The sequence below is a fragment of the Sus scrofa genome, chromosome 11 (genome assembly GCF_054392235.1).
Source record: "Sus scrofa isolate SSC_HxYL_T2T_F1_AM1 chromosome 11, Sscrofa_HxYL_maternal_Yorkshire_Landrace_v2.0, whole genome shotgun sequence".
NCBI classification, from domain to species: Eukaryota; Metazoa; Chordata; class Mammalia; order Artiodactyla; family Suidae; genus Sus; species Sus scrofa.
This window is the reverse complement of record NC_139393.1, coordinates 60885958-60905128: the sequence shown is the minus strand read 5'-3', so window position 1 is coordinate 60905128 and position 19171 is coordinate 60885958. Positions and strand designations below refer to the sequence as shown.

Sequence of the window (19171 nt, the reverse complement as noted above, 5' to 3'; positions counted from 1 at the left end):
AAAATATAAAACAATGCTTTCTTCAGGATGCTAGTTTTCTAGATAAATTCATATCCGTGAGTAGAGCTAATGGTCATGTTAACAGCTGTGACTGCATTTAAGCCACAAGTTCTTTGCATGCTCTGGCTCTAAGTAAGTGAAGATTGTCAAAAGAACAACTGTGGCATATGCTTGAGCTCCTAAGCTATTAAGGTCCCAGCAGGTCTTGTTGGTTTTCTTTCAAGATAGAGGGAAAGTCTATACATGAAGTGCTGGAAACTGGCAAATTGGTATCAGATACCATCATTTTGAATCACAAACAGTTCTGTGTATTTGTTCAATTTCAAGGTTTAGACCTATATTCCACTGCTAACAATTTGATTTTGAAAGAAAAATCACAGCCATGCCTTTATCCTACTCTCCCTCATAAAAGTTTCTCTTCCTTTCTACCAGACTATGCTAGTAAAAGGGAAAAAAAACAGGGAAAATAAAAGTTACATGTTATAATTACAAACCATATTAGATAATTTCAGCCTAAATTGATATAGCAAATTGTAGAGCGATAAAATCACAAAAGGACTAACCATGATAATTCCTGGCATCAGCTACTGTTGAAATGGGAAAATAAAGCAAAATCAGAAAAGCGCATTTTGGAAGTTCTGATCAGTTCATTTCTCAAGTTCTTTCTTCGTTACTGAATATTGAGTTTTCATGAGTCTCAACTCCGTTCTTAAGTTTCGTTCTTTGGGTGTATTGACTAGAAATCTGTTTAAGAGCAGTGTTACCCCACTTAGCAGTGCTTACAAATATATCTCTGACAAAATATTCTATACATAATGACTTAAAACATGGATGGAACTAGAGGGTATGATACTAAGTGAAATAAGTTAGAGAAAGACAAATATTGGATGGTTTTATTTATATGTAGACTCTAAAGAACAAAACAAACAAAATGAAATGAGAACAGGCCTACTAACACAAAGAAAAAAAAAATGAGTGGTTGCCTAAGGGGAGGAGAGATGGCAGTTGGACATAATAGGTGAAAGGATTAAGAAATACAAACTTCAGGAGTTCCCGTCATGATTCAGTGGTTACAGTAAATCCAACTAAGAACCATGAGGTTGCAGGTTCGATCCCTGGCCTCGCTCAGTGGGTTAAGGATCTGGCATTTCCATGAGCTGTGGTGTAGGTCACAGACACAGCTCAGACCTGGTATTGCTGTGGCTCTGGCGTAGGCCAGTGGCTACAGCTCTGTTTAGCCCCACAGCCTGGGAACCTCCATATGCCACGGGTGCGGCGCTAGAAAAGACAGAAAGACAAAAAAAAAAAAATACAAACTTCAAATTATAAAATAAATAAGCCACAGGGATATAATATACAGCATGAGGAATATGGTTAATAATACTGTAATTACCTTTTGTGGGGATGGAGGGTTATTAGGATTATGGTAATCATTTCATGATGTATGTAAATGTCAAATCACTATGTAGTACAACTGACACTAACATAATACTGTATGTCAACTATATTTCAACTAAAAAAATGATCATTTGCTTGCTCTGTTACTGCTTCCATTCCCTTCCCTCCCCCATCACCACATGGGAAATCCTTTCAGTTTTTCTTTGCAGTTTTACACTGCTATGAAATTGTGATTCACATATCTTAGACTCAGGAAGCATAATGAACAATAACAGAAAGCATGATGGTAAGGAAAAAATATAAAAATAAAGGAGATCCCTTGTTATCTTCAGTTGTGTGTTTATGTAATGAGTTTGGATTATACAGTTTAAAGCCAGGTATGGATGTGAAATTAGGAACTGAGAAAATTATGAGGATGATGTGGAATTGAAATGATTTTTCTACATGCATCAGAATATTTTAGGACAAGTTGTGTGTGTGTATTTCAGTAAAGACTATCTCTCTTTTTAGTTGCTGAATTTTGCATCCGATGTACATTTTAACAAACGTGAAGTGGATAGAGAAGATGGGCACTGAGTATCAATGTTGAGGTGAGCCACAGATCTCATCCAGATGTTCCCGGTTTTGCTTGTACGCATTGGTGTGTGAATGGGTGTGTATATTTAATTCTGTACAATGTATTATGTATACATAATACATTGTATTGTATTATAGGTTCATATAATCTGCTACCACAGATACTGAGCAGTTCCATCACACCTCACTTCCTTCTGTTGCCCTTCTACAAATCCTTAACTCTTGACAACCACTAATCTTTTCTCTTTTTTTTTTTTTTTTTTTTTTGGCTGTGCCCACAGCTAGTGGAAGTTCCTGGGCCAGGGATCAACCCCACACCACAGCAGTGACCCAAGACACTGGAGTGACAAAGTTGATTCCCCAATCCACTGTACCTCAAGAGAACTTCTCCATTTTTTTTGATTGTGTCATTTCAAGAATGTGATGTAGCCCTCACAGACTAATACAAAATATAAAAGTGATATAGATAGAAATTAAATATATATTATATACATTTGTATATATTATATACATTATATACATTTTTATATATTATATGTAATTTCAGAGGGATCATAGACTAAAAGGCAAATGCCCTAAATTGTCATTATTCTAAGTAGGCTATTAACAGGTAATGCACCAAACTCAAGTATCCATATGAGCATATTTAGTTTCTAAACTAAACAAACAAGCAAAACCAGAAGAGATATGGCTGTCTCTAAGATATTATCAAGGGTTACAGTGGTCACAGGCAGGGTCTGCCCTTTTAGTAAGCCTATTTATTAGAAAAATGTTTTAATTCATCTTACCGCAATTGAAATAAAGAGAATTTTGGTTCACAAAAAGTCTAGCAATGGTGGCTATAAATCCGTGAGAAGTGCTGGACAAGAATGGCTTGGCAGCCCCGTGCAACCCACAGATTTGTAAGTGAGTTAGACCACCCAGCTTCAGTGAAGCCACCAGGTAAGGATCAGCCAAAGAAGCATCAAGTTAGGAACATAGTGAATTGTTCACATACTAATTTTTTTGTGTGTGTCTTTTTTTTTTTTTTTTTTTTTTTTTTTTTTTTTGCCTTTTCCAGGGCCGTTCCTGCGGCATGTGGAGGTTCCCAGGCTAAGGGTTTAATCGGAGCTGTAGCCGCCAGCCTACACCACAGCCACAGCAACATGGGATCCGAGCCACGTCTGCAACCTACACCACAGCTCACGGAAACGCCGGATCCTTAACCCACTGAGCAAGTCTAAGGATCGAACCCGCAACCTCATGGTTCCTAGTCAGGTTTGTTAACCACTGAGCCATGACAGGAACTCCACATCCTGAATTTTTTTTTGCATGAAATACTGTGAGTTTGAGGCAATATATTTTGGGTTTTTTTTTTTTTTTTTGAGGCAGGAGCATAATACCAAACTCTCCAATTTTATGTCACATTTGTTTGTTAATGCAAACTAGGCAGTGTGGAAATATTCATATTTTTTGTGTAATCAATTTGAAATGATTCTTACAAGAACCATGATATAAATTTAAAAAAATTGATGCTTTACTGTCCATCAGAGATTACATGATAAGCCTATTTTCATGCACATCTGAAAACAATTTCCTTGAGACTGTGTATCATGCTTCTTGTATAAAAAATAAAGTCAAGTGATACTTTTGAAAGCATATTTGCTTATCTTCTCTCAGAATGTAGTTTCTTTTGAGAAGTTTTCTGCCATTTGAAACTCCTCTTTTAATGTTATCTCTGTCTCTCTCGGTCTTTATGTCTGTTTCTCTTCAGTCTGCCTCTCCTCTAAAACTCTTAGGGTTTGTTATTTTTTTTATAAAGAATTCTAAAATTTATGCTAATGTATCTATGTGTGAGTCTCTTTTTTGATCATAATGGTCACTCTGTGTGTCATTTCACTCTGGAGACTTCTGGCATTATTTTCTAGGAAAAAGCACTGTTTCCTTGATAATTTCCTCTTGTATTTTTGATATAGTCCCTCTTTCTGGAATCTTAATAATCATATGTAAGGCTTTTTAATTGTCTTCTTAGTCTCATATATTTAAACATACATTTCCTATTTTTCTTGCCTTTGGCTCTCTGCTTTCAATTTTCTGTTCATTTTCTTTAGTTTTGAGATGTGTAAAAAGTAGCAACTTTTATAAATGTACCATTTTTATTCTTCTCCTCCACAAATTTTTAAAACACTTAAACCTTACTTTATGGAGGCAGAGACTAGTATCGGAACCACTCTTTATTGCCTTTCAGAAGTGTCATTTAATTTTTTTCTTTTCCTTGATTTATTTCAGTTTCCTGAGCAATTTCTTTTTAAATAATTTTATTTTCCTTTATTGCCTTATTAACTTTATATGGTGGCAAGAAACTTAATCATATATTTATTTCTGTATTATTCATAATGACATGCTTGCTAGCTTTCTCCCTACACAGGATTCAGTTTTCATAATCCTCTCCGTGTTTATGTGGGCTTATAGTTAATGGAAATGAAATCCTTACATGTTGTTGCAAGTAGTCTCTTTGGAAGGTAATCCAACCAAATCCTATCTTCATAGATTTATGGATTAATTACTTTAAGTAAATTCTACTGTTGAGTGACTACAGATAAATGTAATGTCTAAAGTTTTACACCTGAGGCTCTCATCTTTTATTTCTGGACTACTGGCTCTGCTCATCTCCTGGCAATTCATGTAATTTTTTTAGAAGCATCTCAATACCATACCTGTAGTAGGAAAGCAGCATATTTAATTCAAATTTTAGCAATAACACCCATGATTATGCTTTATATTTTCTATTATTTTCAGGTTGCTTCCATAAATATTCCTCTATTTTTTTCTTAGTTTTTTAAAGAAAAAAAAAGGCATGTTGCTAAATAATTATTTACAAATTAAAGAAGATATTAGCATTATAGTCCACATAATTTGTGAATTTCAGTATTAAATACTGAGATACTTATTCAAAAATTATTAAGAATTTTAGAACAGCCACAGAAGACTTTAAGCCAGATATGGGGACCTTCTAAACCCAAGGCCCAGAATGGCTGCACAGTTCACATGTCCAAGAATCTAGACCTGTATAGGGACCATAAAAAAGAAATTTTCAAATTTTTCATTACAAATAACTTGTGTTGAAATAAAAAACTTGAAGTCAAAGAATGTTCAACAATATGTAAAAAAAGGTGAGCATAGAATTGGAATTTTTAATACAATGTATTAGAAATGTTTGCTTGGGGAATTCCGGTCGTGGCACAGTGGAAATGTATCTGACTAGGAACCATGAGGTTGAGGGTTTTGATCCCTGGACTCGCTCAGTGGGTTAAGGGTAAGGCGTTGCCGTGAGCTGTAGTGTAGGTCGCAGATGCGGCTCAGATCTGGTGTTGCTGTGGCTGTGGTGTATGCTGGCAGCTATAACTCCGATTTGACCCTTAGCCTGGGAACCTCCATATGCCATGAGTACAGCCCTAAAAAGACCAAAAAAAAAAAGGTTGTTTGTATTAAATGTTTGCAAATGGATAATACGACTACAACATAATTGCACTTTGCAGCAAATGTATAAATTGGACAATGGCAAGTTTCTTTTAAAAATTTGATGAAAATAATCATTCTTCTTACTATAACATCTTTAATCTGTCTCCCTTAGAGATGTATTTCCTGAATGTAATTTTAGCATTTACAAAACCAAATGCTTATTAAATGTCATAAAACATTTTAATACATATTTCTTCCATGAAATAATTAAGAGTAATTATCCTCAATTTAGGGAGTCTTTTTTCTAGATGATGAAACAGGAATAATAGATTTGAAAATCAGTGAATGTACCTGGATTTGAGTTCAAATTATTTTTTCTTTTTGTTTATTTTTTAATTTTTTTTTTAATTTCACCAATACATTTTTTTTCTACTGTTCAGCATGGTGACCCAGTTACACATACATGTATATATTCTTTTTTTCTCACATTATCATGCTCCATCACAAGTGACCAGACATAGTTCCTAGTGCTACACAGAAGGATCTCATTGCTAATCCATTCCAAAGGCAATAGTTTGTATCTAGTAACCCCAAGCTCCCCAACAACCCCCACCCCTCTCCCTCCCCCTTGGCAACCACAAGTCTATTCTCCAAGTCCATGATTTTCTTTTCTGTGGAAAGGTTCATTTGTGCCTTATATTAGATTCCAGATATAAGTTATATAGTATTTGTCTTTCTCTTTCTGATTTACTTCACTCAGTATGAGAATTTCTAGTTCCATCCATGTTGCTGCAAATGGCATTATTTCGTCCTTTTTTTATGTCTGAGTATTATTCCATCATGTATGTATACCACATCTTCCCCATTCAATCATCTGTCGATGGACATTGGGTTGTTTCCATGTCTTGGCTATTGTGAATAGTGCTGTAATGAACATGCGGGTGCATGTGTCTTTTTTAAAGAAAGTTTTGTCCAGATATATGCCCAAGAGTGGGATTGCTGGGTCATAGGGTAGTTCTATGTATAGTTTTCTAAGGTACCTCCATACTGTTCTCCATAGTGGTTGTGCCAGCTTGCATTCCCACCAACAGTGCAGGAGGGTTCCCTTTTCTCCACACCCTCTCCAGCATTTGTTACTTGTGGAGTTATTAATGATGGCCATTCTGACTGGTGTGAGGTGGTATCTCGTGGTAGTTTTGATTTGCGTTTCTCTAATAATCAGTGATGTTGAGCATTTTTTCATGTGCTTCTTGGCCATCTGTATATCTTCTTTGGAGAAATGTCTATTCAGGTCTTTTACCCATTTTTCAATTGGTTTGTTGGCTTTTTTGCCATGTTTTGCCTATGTTCTCTTCTAGGAGTTTGATAGTGTCTTGTCTTTAAGCCATTTTGAATTGATTTTTTTGCAGGGTGTGATGTTCAAATTATTAACTTCCTCAAACTACTTTGTTACCTTTGGTAAGACTGTCACTAATTAGTATTTTTATTGGCCTGCTAGAAATTTTAAATCCTTAGTAATTTTCCATAAATTGGAATTATTCTACAGGGAAATGATTAGGTTTAGTATATAAAGAATATACTACTGAGACCATTATAAAAACACAACTATTCAAATTAGTAACTATCCAACGTCCAATCATTAAAACGACTTTTTTAACATTTCAGGTCATTAATAATGAGGCATAAAAATCAACTCAGTTACTTAATTCCCAGTAGAACCATATATCTAGTTTTATTGACTGTATGCTATATAAACTACTTAACCACTAAGACATTGTTTAATTGATGAGATTCATTTTAAACTAGTTAAGATAACCAATATGCATTCCCTATGTGCCTATATTTAATTTTGACTTTTGTATTCTGTGGTTTTTGTCATATACTTTGCTAATATTTCTTCCCTGAAATACCTTTTACTATTGCTGCCTTTCTCAATTTCATCATTTTATATTTGTGAGTTTGGGTAGAAGCTAACTTTTCTTTTGAGTTTATGGTGTTTTGGGGTTTTTTTTTTTGTTTGTTTGTTTTTTTGGCTTTTTGCCTTTTCCAGGGCTGCTTCCGTGGCATATGGAGGTTCCCAGGCTAGGGGTCGAATCAGAGCTGTAGCCACCGGCCTACTCCAGAGCCACAGCAACGCGGGACCCGAGCCGTGTCTGCAACCTACACCACAGCTCACAGCAACACCGGATCCTCAACCCACTGAGCAAGGCCAGGGATCGAACCTGCAACCTCATGGTACCTAGTCAGATTCGTTAACCACTGTACCACGATGAGAACCCTGAGTTTATAGTTGTCTAGAGCAAAAGAAGCCATATAACTGGTATAGAGAAATTCACATAACACCAAGATATCTCAGACCTAGTGCTGGAATTAGTGATGAGGTAAGACATGTGGACTGGCTAAGAATGTTCCATACATGGGAGAAGGAAGAAACCTAATATTTGGTGACCAGAAAGGCAAGCTGCATTAGTCTATTAGTATTCAACCAAATATGGTTCCCCTCCCCATAGGCACATCATACTATCATTCGGGCAAAGCCATTTGATCTATCAGCTAAATAAATGAAGGTATCTTCCAGGCACAACCTTTTACAACCAATTCCTGGTTCTTCTTTCCTTTTACTACCTCTGAAATCCTGGAGTTGTATTTCTATGGAACTTCCAGTGTCCTTTAGAAACTATGGTGAGCCAAGTCCACTTTCCAACACATAATGGATACATAACCCAAATGAGACATTAGCAAGTTATGTCATTGATTTTTTTTTTTTTCCTGTAGCATCATCAGGATATGACTAAAGTTATTCTTGGTTTTAAACTCACATGTAGTTTTATTGGAGAAATTACTATAATGAGTATATATGTTCTAGTATAAACCAAAGTTAAGATAATTCATGGAGGGTTTAATAAAGGGATTATTTTGAAATTGTGATTTCCTAAAAGATTTATTGCAATATATCAGAGGTAATAACAGTAGATTCTGTTAGCATCCTTGGCTAGAAAGGGCTAGATGCACTAAGAGAAGAACCTGGAATAAGAGAGTTGAATGGAGAGCACTACCTTGGAAGAAGTTGTTAACAAACATCAGAAAATAAGTTTGGGGTTAGTAGATGCAAACGATTACATTTAGAATGGATAAGCATTGAGATCCAACTGTATAGCACAGGGAACTATATCCAATCTCTTGGGATAGAACATGATGGAAGATAATATGAGAAAAATAATGACTGGGTGACTTTCCTGTACAGCAGAAATTGGCAAAATATTATAAATCAACTATACTTTAATTAAAAAAAAGATGATACAACAGAAGGGGAACTGTGAGAATGACACTCATAGTCATTGTTCTCCCTCTGACCTGAAGCCCAACTGATTTAGCTCAAACAGGTGAGTCTCTTATAACAGAGAAGCATGGTGCAGATGGATAGTAAGTAAGCAAAAGAGACCCGTTCAGGAAGCTTCTGCCAACTTGTTTGATTCACCTGAAGATGGAGACAGTAGCAAAGTAAAAAAATGATACTTTAGAAAGAAAAATGATATTAATAATGGCCAGGTTACCAGGGTGAGAAAGAAAGTAAGCTAGATGTAAGAGCCATGCATTGAATGATTAACCGCATGTAATGTAGCTGATATTAGTAAGTGGCAATGTCTGAAGAGGTAATACACAGAATGAGTAGTATCAAAGGAGTACAAGCATACTTTTTTTCTCTTATTTACTTCTCAAGATCAGAGTTGATTATTTCCTCTTCAGTGACTGTTATTCTCACCACTACCACTCACATACAGACTCACATTCATACTGGATGATTATAGTTGCTCAAAGAGCAGCTAGTTTAATCAACCTGAATCCTATATTATTACATATTAACAATAAGCATAAGTGAAAAATAATGTTTCAAAATACTCACGTCAAAATATTCCTATTATGTAAAATTTATTCAATTTAGTAACTCTCACATATTTAATTAGAACTGAATCTAGTTTGGATTATTTATAAAATGATTCACTTCCTCCATCATTTCTTTCAGTACATTGGATAAAGGAGATAAAATCCTCACTTTCATATGTTTGTGAATTATGGGGTAATTTTAACCTTGATTTTACCTTACTGGATAATTTCTTTGGATTAGAAGATCCATTACCTACAACATGTAAATTAGAATTAGTTTAATTTTAACATTTCTTAGAAAACCTATTTTCCTTTTTTTTTTTTTGTCTTTTTGCCACTTCAGAGGGCTGCTCCCACGGCATATGGAAGTTCCCAGGCTAGGGGTCGAATTGGAGCTGTGGCAGCCGGCCTGCACCACAGCCACAGCAACTCAGGATATGAGCTGCGTCTGCAACCTACACCACAGCCCATAGCAACGCCGGATTGTTAATCCACTGAGCAAGGCCAGGGATCGAACTTGCAACCTCATGGTTCCTAGTCGGATTCGTTAACCACTGCGCCAGGACAGGAACTCTGAAAAACCTATTTTCTTTCTTCTGTTTTAAAGGGTATAGTTTGCAAAATCTTAATTGTAACAGTAATTTACTTTTCAAATAGCAGGGGATTTTCAGTATTTAGATGACTGTGTTGAATTCTTTTAAAAAATCTACTCAATTTTAGGGAAAGAAATAATGAAAAATTAAAGTATGTGTTATAATTTGTGAATGAGATATTCAATTAATTAAGATGCATAATTAATTGAGGAACTGGGAAGACATAATATTCTGATTACATAGAAGCCATTTTATTTTAAGATTTTTATAGACCTTCATAATTTTATCATGAAGATCAAAGAATAAGGATAACTTTACATGTTCCTGTATTTTCATTGGTGAAAAATGAGTTTTTGAGAGATCAACAAACCAAGTTTTGACTTTAAAATTGAGAGTTATAAGTTAATTAAGAATAGTTAGCATTTAAAATATGAAAGTTGTAATCTAATATAAACTTCTTGGTATAGTTATCTGCTATGAGATAATTTTGAGACAAATATAATAATATCTTTTCTTGAATTATAAGTAAAATTTACAACATCTACATTCCAAATATTTATAATAATCTTTCAAGTCATAAAATCTATCTCAGGGAGTTCCCGTTGTGGCTCAGTGGTTAATGAATCCAACTAGGAACCATGAGGTTGAGGGTTCGATCCCTGGCCTTGCTCAGTGGGTTAAGGATCCCGCATTGCCATGAGCTGTGGTGTAGGTTGCAGATGTGGCTCGGATCCCGCATTGCTGTGTCTGTGGCTTAGGCCAGCGGCTACAGCTCTGATTCGACCCCTAGCCTGGGAACCTCCATATGCTCTGGGAGCAGCCCTAGAAAAGCCAAAAAAAAAAAAAAAATCTATCTCAGGCCTACTTTCCTGAAGTTTCTTTCTCAAAAGTTACCAATAGGCAATGTTTTGTTCTGTGTTTTTTCAGCATTATCTCTTTAACAGGCTTAGAGCATTCAAAAAAAAGGTTATTTTTTTGGCATCGTAGAAATTGTTATGGAATGTATAAATGAAAAAAATCTTGAAATCAAGAGGTCATTTTATTCTGAGAGGTTTTTTATTAAATGCATATTCAAACACACCGTTAACCTGAGGTAGCACGGGTAACTAATTAATTAAGAAAAGTTTTATAGTAGAAGTATGACAACCCTTTACTCATCTCTAATTACAAAGCCCAGGTGCAAAAAAAAGTTTTTCCTATCCTTACAATTCCTCTCCAACATACTTCTTTCCAATTATATTATTAACATATCTAGACAATTATTTCTCATTGATATCTAAACCAAGTAGTCTTGTACTATATACCTCTGATATCTCATCACTAGTAATATCACTTTAAACAGCTTTTAAATTTAAAATTTTCTCTCTTGGAATGTTTGTATTTTAACAGAGGCATTCAAAGGTGGAATCTGTGATGTGATTCAGCAATAGATTTACTGGGTTTATGTAGCTATGTTCAGGGACATCCTATACATCATTAAGACTGTCCGCCTCCATTTATGTTTAAGGTGAGTTGTTCTACTTCGCCAGTACAACAATACCAATTGAACATGTAGATACTTTTATAAAATGTATCTATATTTTAAAAGACCAAAAGACCAAAATGAAGCATGCTTCTGCCACATAAAACAATCTTTTCCATTAATGATGATTTAATATTTTCTAAGATCATGCAAGAAAAATTAATCATTCCATGCTTTTTACCCAAGTCTTATTTTGGATATCATATTTTACTCTGACTTGTCTTGTGATATTTTTAGTTGCATGCATGTTGATTACCCTACCAGATTGAGATCTTATTAGAATTTTTCACCTTTGAATCCCCAGTGTCTAAGATCTTGTATATAATTATCTCTTAAGGAAAATCTGTTGAGTAGAGCAAAATAAAGATTAAAATAGTTTTCTGTTTAAAAAAAAAAAAACAAGATCGAGATAAATATTTTTGGAAAGGGACAATATAATGATTAGTTCTAGGCTTTATGCAGATTTTGCACTTACCTTAAGCCAATTTAATATATTTGTTAATGTTTTCAAATATGTGAAAATGCTTGCTGAATGTCAAGATAGAGTCTTTACATGGAAAACCAATATTATGCTTTGGAAAGGTGAATAATCATAAATTTTAACTTACTCTTCTACCAACATGTGCTAATGGGTAGCTAATGTAAAATCTTCCTAGAATGTATTCAAAATGGATGGATATGGTGATATTACCTTATGCAGTATTGTCTATCATATATGTTACAAATTACTATGTTTTTCTTTTTATGGCCACACCTTCAGCATATGGAAGTTCCCAGGCCACGGGTCAAGTCGGAACTCAGCTGCCAGCCTACACCATAGCCACAGCCAAACCAGATCTGGGCCACATCTATAACCTATCCCACAGCTTATGGCAATGCTGGATCCTTAACCCACTGAGCAAGGCCAGGGATCAAACCTGCATCCTCACAGAGACAACATTGGGTCCTTAACCCACTGAATCATAACAAGAGCTCCACAAATTATTGTTTTGTTAGAACTGAGAGAAAAATTCTTGTATACAAATGAATATCAAGCACACAATGCTGTTGCTGTAGTTTTTGTGTTCACAATTTCCAATATAGATTGCTGAATATAGCCACAAGTCTCAAGGTATTACTACACTAACAGCATTTGGTCATGTTAAACCGAAAGTCTCATGAAATAACAGATTAAGTAGCAATTATATAGTATTTCCTAACATTGACTACTAAGTGTCTTTAATAATCTGAAGTATTACTTTGAGTTGGCTGCTTCATTTAAGACTATGAAACTTGAGGACGGTATTGTCTATATGCCCAAATGTCTTCACTCATATGACAAAAATAATCAGAACAATTTTCAGAAGTAAGAGCATGTGCACTGAAAAGAAAATATTTAAGTAAAAGTTTTGAAAGAAAAAAAATATGCATGTTATTGTATTTTCTGAAGAAAATGAACCAAATTGCTTAATTACTGCCACCCTCTAGGGAAAAGAGAGCAAAGAAGACTTTAAATGAGCATATTCTATACTCCTTTATAACCTTCAAAACTGTGCTCAATTTCAGAAATCTAATAGATTCTTGCCAATGCTTTTTTGTAAACACTCATATCAGGGCTTCTCAAAATATGGTCTGTAGGGAGTTCCCATTGTGGCTCAGTGCGTTATGAACCCGATAAGTATCCATGAGGATGAGAGTTTGGGTTGATCCCTGGCCTTGCACAGTGAGTTAAGGATCCGGTGTTGCTGTGAGCTGTACAGTAGGCTGCAGATGCAGCACAGATCCTGCATTGCTGTGGCTGTGACATAGGCCGTCAACTACAGCTCTGATGCAACCCCAAGCCTGGGAACTTCCATATGCTGTGGTTGTGGCCCTAAAGAGCAAAAAAATTTAAAAAATTAAAAAAAAGAAGAAAAGTGTATATCACAGTTGGTTCTCAGCAGTCTCACAAGCAAGCTTTAAGTAATTTGGCATTTTCAAAGTAAAATATGATAAAATGATACTCACATGCATTACACAATTTGGAAATATGTAAATACATTTTCAAAGAAATTTCACTCTACTCTTTATTACCATGTTCCTAGTGTATATACACACACTAAGAGTAATTTCTAACTCAGGTGGTCTCAGACAACATTGGACAAAATAATTCAATGTTGTTTACATTAATTACACAATTTGGGAATTTTAAATATGGCCTGAGAAATGTATTTCTTTTTTTTTCTTTTCTCCACCCTTTGTTCTGTTGTGCTATAAGTATCTAGACATAGTTCTCAAAGCCACTCAGCAGGATCTCATTGTAAATCCATTCCAAGTTGCATCCGATAACCCCAAGCTCCCCATCCCTCCCACTCCCTCCCTCTTCCCCTGGGCAGCCACAAGTCTATTCTCCTAGTCCATGATTTTCTTTTCTGTGGAAATGTTAATTTGTGCTGTGTATTAGATTCCAGTTATAAGTGATATCATATGGTGTTTGTCTTTGTCTTTCTGACTCATTTCACTCAGTATGAGAGTCTCTAGTTCCATCCATGTTGCTGTAAATGGCATGTTGTTCTTTTTTATGGCTGAGTAGTATTCCATTGTGTATGTATACCACATCTTACTCATTCAATCATCTGTCGATGGACACTTCGGTTGTTACCATGTCTTGGCTATTGTGAATAAAGCTGCAGTGAACATGCAGGTGCGTGTGTCTTTGTCAAGGAAAGTTTTGTCTGGCTATATGCCCAAGAGTGGGATTGCTGGGTCATAGGGTAGTTCTATATATCGTTTTCTAAGGTACCTCCATACTGATCTCCATAATGGTTGCACCAGCTTATTTTTTCCACCAACAGTGGAGAAGGGTTCCCTTTTCTCCACATCCCCTCCAGCATTTGTTATTTGTGGACTTATCAATGATGGCCATTCTGACTGGTGTGAGGTGGTATCTCGTGGTAGTTTTGATTTGCATTTCTCTAATAATCAGGGATGCTGAGCATTTTTTCATGTGCTTGTTGGCCATCTGTATATCTTCTGAATAGAGAAATGTCTGTTCAGGTCTTTTGACCATTTTTTCATTGGGTTGTTGGCTTTTTTGCTGTTGAGTTGTGTAAGTTGTTTGTATATTCTAGAGATTAAGCCCTTGTCCATTGCATCATTTGACACTATTTTCTCCCATTCTGTAAGTTGTCTTTTTGTTTTTGTTTTGGTTTCTTTTGCTGTGCAAAAGCTTTCCAGTTTGATCAGGTCCCATTGGTTTATTGTTGCTATTATTTCTGTTGCCTTGGGAAACTGACCTGAGAAAATATTCATGAGGTTGATGTCAGAGAGTGTTTTGCCTATGTTCTCTTCTAGGAGTTTAATGGTGTCTTGTCTTATGTTTAAATCTTTCAGCCATTTTGAGTTTATTTTTGTGCATGGTGTGAGGGTGTGTTCTCGTTTCATTGCTTTGCATGCAGCTGTCCAGGTTTCCCAGCAATGCTTGCTGAATAGACTTTCTTTTTCCCATATTATGCTTTTGCCTCCTTTGTCAAAGATTAATTGACCATAGGTGTCTGGGTTTATTCTGCGTTCTCTATTCTGAGAAATATGTTCTTAATAATAATTGTTTTTCTTAATATATTATATGCCATGAAAATATTTCACAACTCAAGTTTCATCAAACATCAGTTAACAAGCTGCTACTCTTTGTATCTTAAAATATAATTACATATCATCTGTTTATATTTACATTTCCTAGAGTAAATTTATAAATCCAACATGAAAAAAACTGGCTTAACTCAGTTTGAACCAGAGCTATATAAACATAAGAAAGCATAGTATTCAAGTAGGATATTATGTAAATTTATATACATTGTGAAAAATGCATCTAGAAATAAGATAATTCAAAGTGAGAATACTGCTAATTAAAATAGTGGACAATATCTGAATACTGAATTATGATGGAATATATATTACTTTATCTTTATATGGATATTTAATATTCTTTTCATGAAAAAGCACAGCAGCCCCTGTGATAAGCAAATTTTATTTTCTAGGACAAGGACAAAATAGTGTTTTCCAATAAACACTTTATGCACAAAATAAAATAAATTTTGAGGCAATGTAAATTATTAGGGGCAAAGAGAGTCACTATGTAATGATAAAACTGTCATTTCAACAGAAATATATGAAAAGTCAAATTTTTATGCACATAAAATATTATTCTCAAAACACAAGGGAATAATGATGAAAGTATGAGAATTTTAAAAAAATTTAATGAAGGAGATTTTAACTTACTCTCTCAACAAGTGATTCATTTTGCAAACATAAAGTAGGTAATAGTCATTCTTCTTAAGTACATATAAATAATGATAAAATTAAACAGAGGAGTTCCCGTTGTGGCACAGTGGTTAACGAATCCGACTAGGAACCATGAGGTTGCGGGTTTGGTCCCTGCCCTTGCTCAGTGGGTTAACGATCTGGCATTTCCGTGAGCTGTGATGTAGGTCGCAGACATGGCTCAGATCCCGCGTTGCTGTGGCTCTGGCGTAGGCTGGCAGCTATGGCTCCGATTAGACCCCTAGCCTGGGAACCTCCATGTGCCGCAGGAGCGGCCCAAGAAATGGCAAAAAAAAGACAGGAAGAAAAAAAAGAAAAAAAAAAGAAGACACACAAAAAATTAAACAGATAAATAATGGAGTAAATCAAATAGTTTTTATCAAAAATATCAGAATCATATACAGAACCTTGCTAATCAAAGGTAAATTCCATTTACCACCTCCTGTCCTTATGTTATTGCTGTTGCCTTTTTAGAAAAAAATTTAAATAAAAAATTAATTTGTGTGGTCTAAGAAAAATTTCAAAAATAAAACACAAATATTTAATCATATATTCTGTTTCCATGGATAAGAAGTATCGATATTTATAAAATGTTGGCCAAGTTGAGTTTATAGGAAGTGTAAGGATCTTGTGATGACCTAGTCACAAATTTTTCTAATTCCTTTTCCCCCTTACATTACATAAGGAATTCTTAAATTTCTATGTATATAAACTTCCTATAGATATGTAAAAATATATGTACACTTACTCCTTGAGCAATTTTTAAGGCTGCACTTATAGCATATGGAGTTTTCTGGGCTAAGGATCTAATCCAAGCTGCATGTGGGGGCCTACAAAACAGCCACAGCAATGCTGGTCCAAGCCACATCTGCAACCTAAACATATCTGTGACCTATGCTGCAGCTTGAAGCAACGCTGGATACTTAACCCACTGAGCTAGAGAAGGAATGGAACCCTCATTCTGATGGTTATTAATTGGGGTTCCAACAATGGGAATTTCTGCTTCTGCTTCTTATAAATATGTTCACTTAATATAGAGACCTACTTCACTACCCCCCAAACAAGCACTTTAAGGATGTCCCTCCATTGCTCTCTGATCTCTGGTATAATCTACCCTGTGTAAACCACCATTTATAACTGCCTGCCTTTTAATCTGCAGATTTCAAGATATTCTCTTTATGTTTGTTTTTACCAATTTGACTATGATTATTTTCTTTGAATGTATCCAGATTGGTAGTCCCTGAGTTTGATGGCTTTTTCAGTAGATTTAACAAAATTTGGGAAAATTTTAGGAATTAAGTACAAATGTATTTCTCCCCATTTACTCTCTTCTCTTTTTTTTTGCAACTTCAATTACACATTTTAGATGTTCCATATTGCCCATAGGTCACTAAGGATCCACTCTTTTTTTTTTTTTTTTTTTTTCTGTTCTTCAGACTGAATAATGTCTACTGATTAGTGTGCAAGTTCTCTGTCTTCTTTTACCACATTCAATTGGCTGCTAAACTCATTTAGTAACTTTTTTAATTTTAAAACTGACCCTTCATGGATATTCATTTGGATTTATTTTATAATTACCATATCACATCCAAGATGCTTTTTCACTCATTATTACCATCATTTCCTTTAAGTTCTTCACTAACCTTTCTAAGGGGATTATTTAGTATTTTCCGCATCTTGGATATTTCAGGACATTTCTATTTACATCGTTACTTTTTTTTAATTGTTTGCCCTATAGTTTGCAGTATACATTTGCAATCTATATAAACCCACTTTCAAAGAATAGTCTATCACTTCATGGATAATCCGAGTACTTTATAATAACAAAATATTCCTAAATAATCCTTCCATCTGTCTCTTGTCATTGCTGTCTTTTACCTTAGTTATATGTGAGCAAATATACATACATACATACTTATAATATTTTACATCTTACTGAAGATCTTCTTTTAACACTTTTTGCAAGGCAGATGTACTGACAAAAATTTTCTCAATTTTTGTGTTTCTGAGAAAGCATTCCCCCCTGACTTTTGAAGGATAATTTGAAGTACATGATTTTAAGTTGTGTTTTTTTCCTCTGTTAATACCAAATATTTTATCACACCCTCTTTTTGCTCACATGGTCTCTAGATGTAATTATTATCTGTGGTCCTCCATAAGTAAGGTTTTTTTTTTTCTGAATTTATCTTCACAAATTTTTTCATTATCTTTGATTTTCTGAAATCTGAATATGATCTGTCAAGATGTGTTTTTTAAAATATTTATCCTACTCTGCTCTATGAGCTTCCTGGATATGATAATTGGTATCTAACATTAATTTGGGAGAAATTCTCAGTCCTCATTACTTCAAATATTGCTCCTGTTCTTTTTTTTTTTTTTTCCTCTTTTGTGTATCCCCATTATTCATGTGCTACATATTTTACAGTTCTCCCATAGTTTTGGATATTCTGTCCTTTTTTTTCCCTCTAATTATTTTTTCTCTGTCTTTCAATTTCAGAAGTCTCTTACCATGTCCTCAAGCTCAGAGATTCTTTGTGCTGCTATGTCCAGTCTACTAATAAAGCCACCAAAAGTATACTCCTATTCTCTTCAGTTTTTCTTTTTAAGTCTCTAGACTCTTAGAATTTCCATCTTTGTTTACAGTATTTTTACATTATTTATTTCTTTTTGCATGTTGTCTATTTTTTCTGTTAAAACCCTTAGCACATTAAGTCATAGTCTTAAAAAAAATTCCCGGTTTGATAATTCCAAAAATCTTGCCATATCTGACTCTGATGTCTGTACAGTCTCTTCTGTGTTTTTTGCTTTTATTATGTCCTTTTTTTTTTTTTTTTTGTCAGAAACTGGACATAGTATATTGGGTAAAATGAATTGCAGTAAATAGGCTTTTAGTAATGTAGTGGGTAGCGGGGAGGTGTTGGGGGAGGGAATCCATTCTGTGGTCCTGATTAGGTTTATGCCTATTTTTGTTTGTTTGTTTGTTTGTTTGTTTTTAAGTCTGTACCTCTAGACTGTGAACTGCAACAGTATTTTTCAATCTCCTGCCTCCTAGAGTGGAGTAGAATGACTCCATGGAGCTGGAGTTGGGAACCTTCCTTGAGATAAGTTAGGCTGTGATTAAACTCCAGCAGGTTATCCTCTGGTAAAATAGTTTCTTCTGAGGAATGGCTTTGCTAAGAAGAACAGAGTGCTCTGGTTTACTTCATAAAGATTCATTTTTTCAGTGCCCCTGCTAGAAGCTGGAGAATTTTTTCCCCTCTGATATTTACTATAAGGACCTGATACAGCCCCAGAAAAGTGGAGGGGGACCCTCTTATGGCTTTAGTGGTGTAGTGTTCCATTTTCCTCTCTCTCTCTCTCTCTCTCTCTCTCTCTCTCTCTCTCTCTCTTCTCAGATCAGCAATATTACTAGTCTGCTACTGGGGTTCCAACTCCTGTGCTTCCATCTAGAAACTTGCTCCCATGCAAAATCTAGGTC

At 35.0% G+C, this 19171-nt stretch overlaps 1 long non-coding RNA gene across 1 annotated transcript in view; it reads left to right on the top strand.

The window, feature by feature from the left end:
• Window positions 1–19171, top strand: part of LOC146398656 (uncharacterized) — a 329428-nt gene that overhangs the window by 263172 nt on the left and 47085 nt on the right. Inside the window, exon 3 of the long non-coding RNA XR_014819683.1 lies at window positions 1909–1988. This is a non-coding gene — a long non-coding RNA (uncharacterized LOC146398656). The remainder of the gene's footprint in view (window positions 1–1908; window positions 1989–19171) is intronic.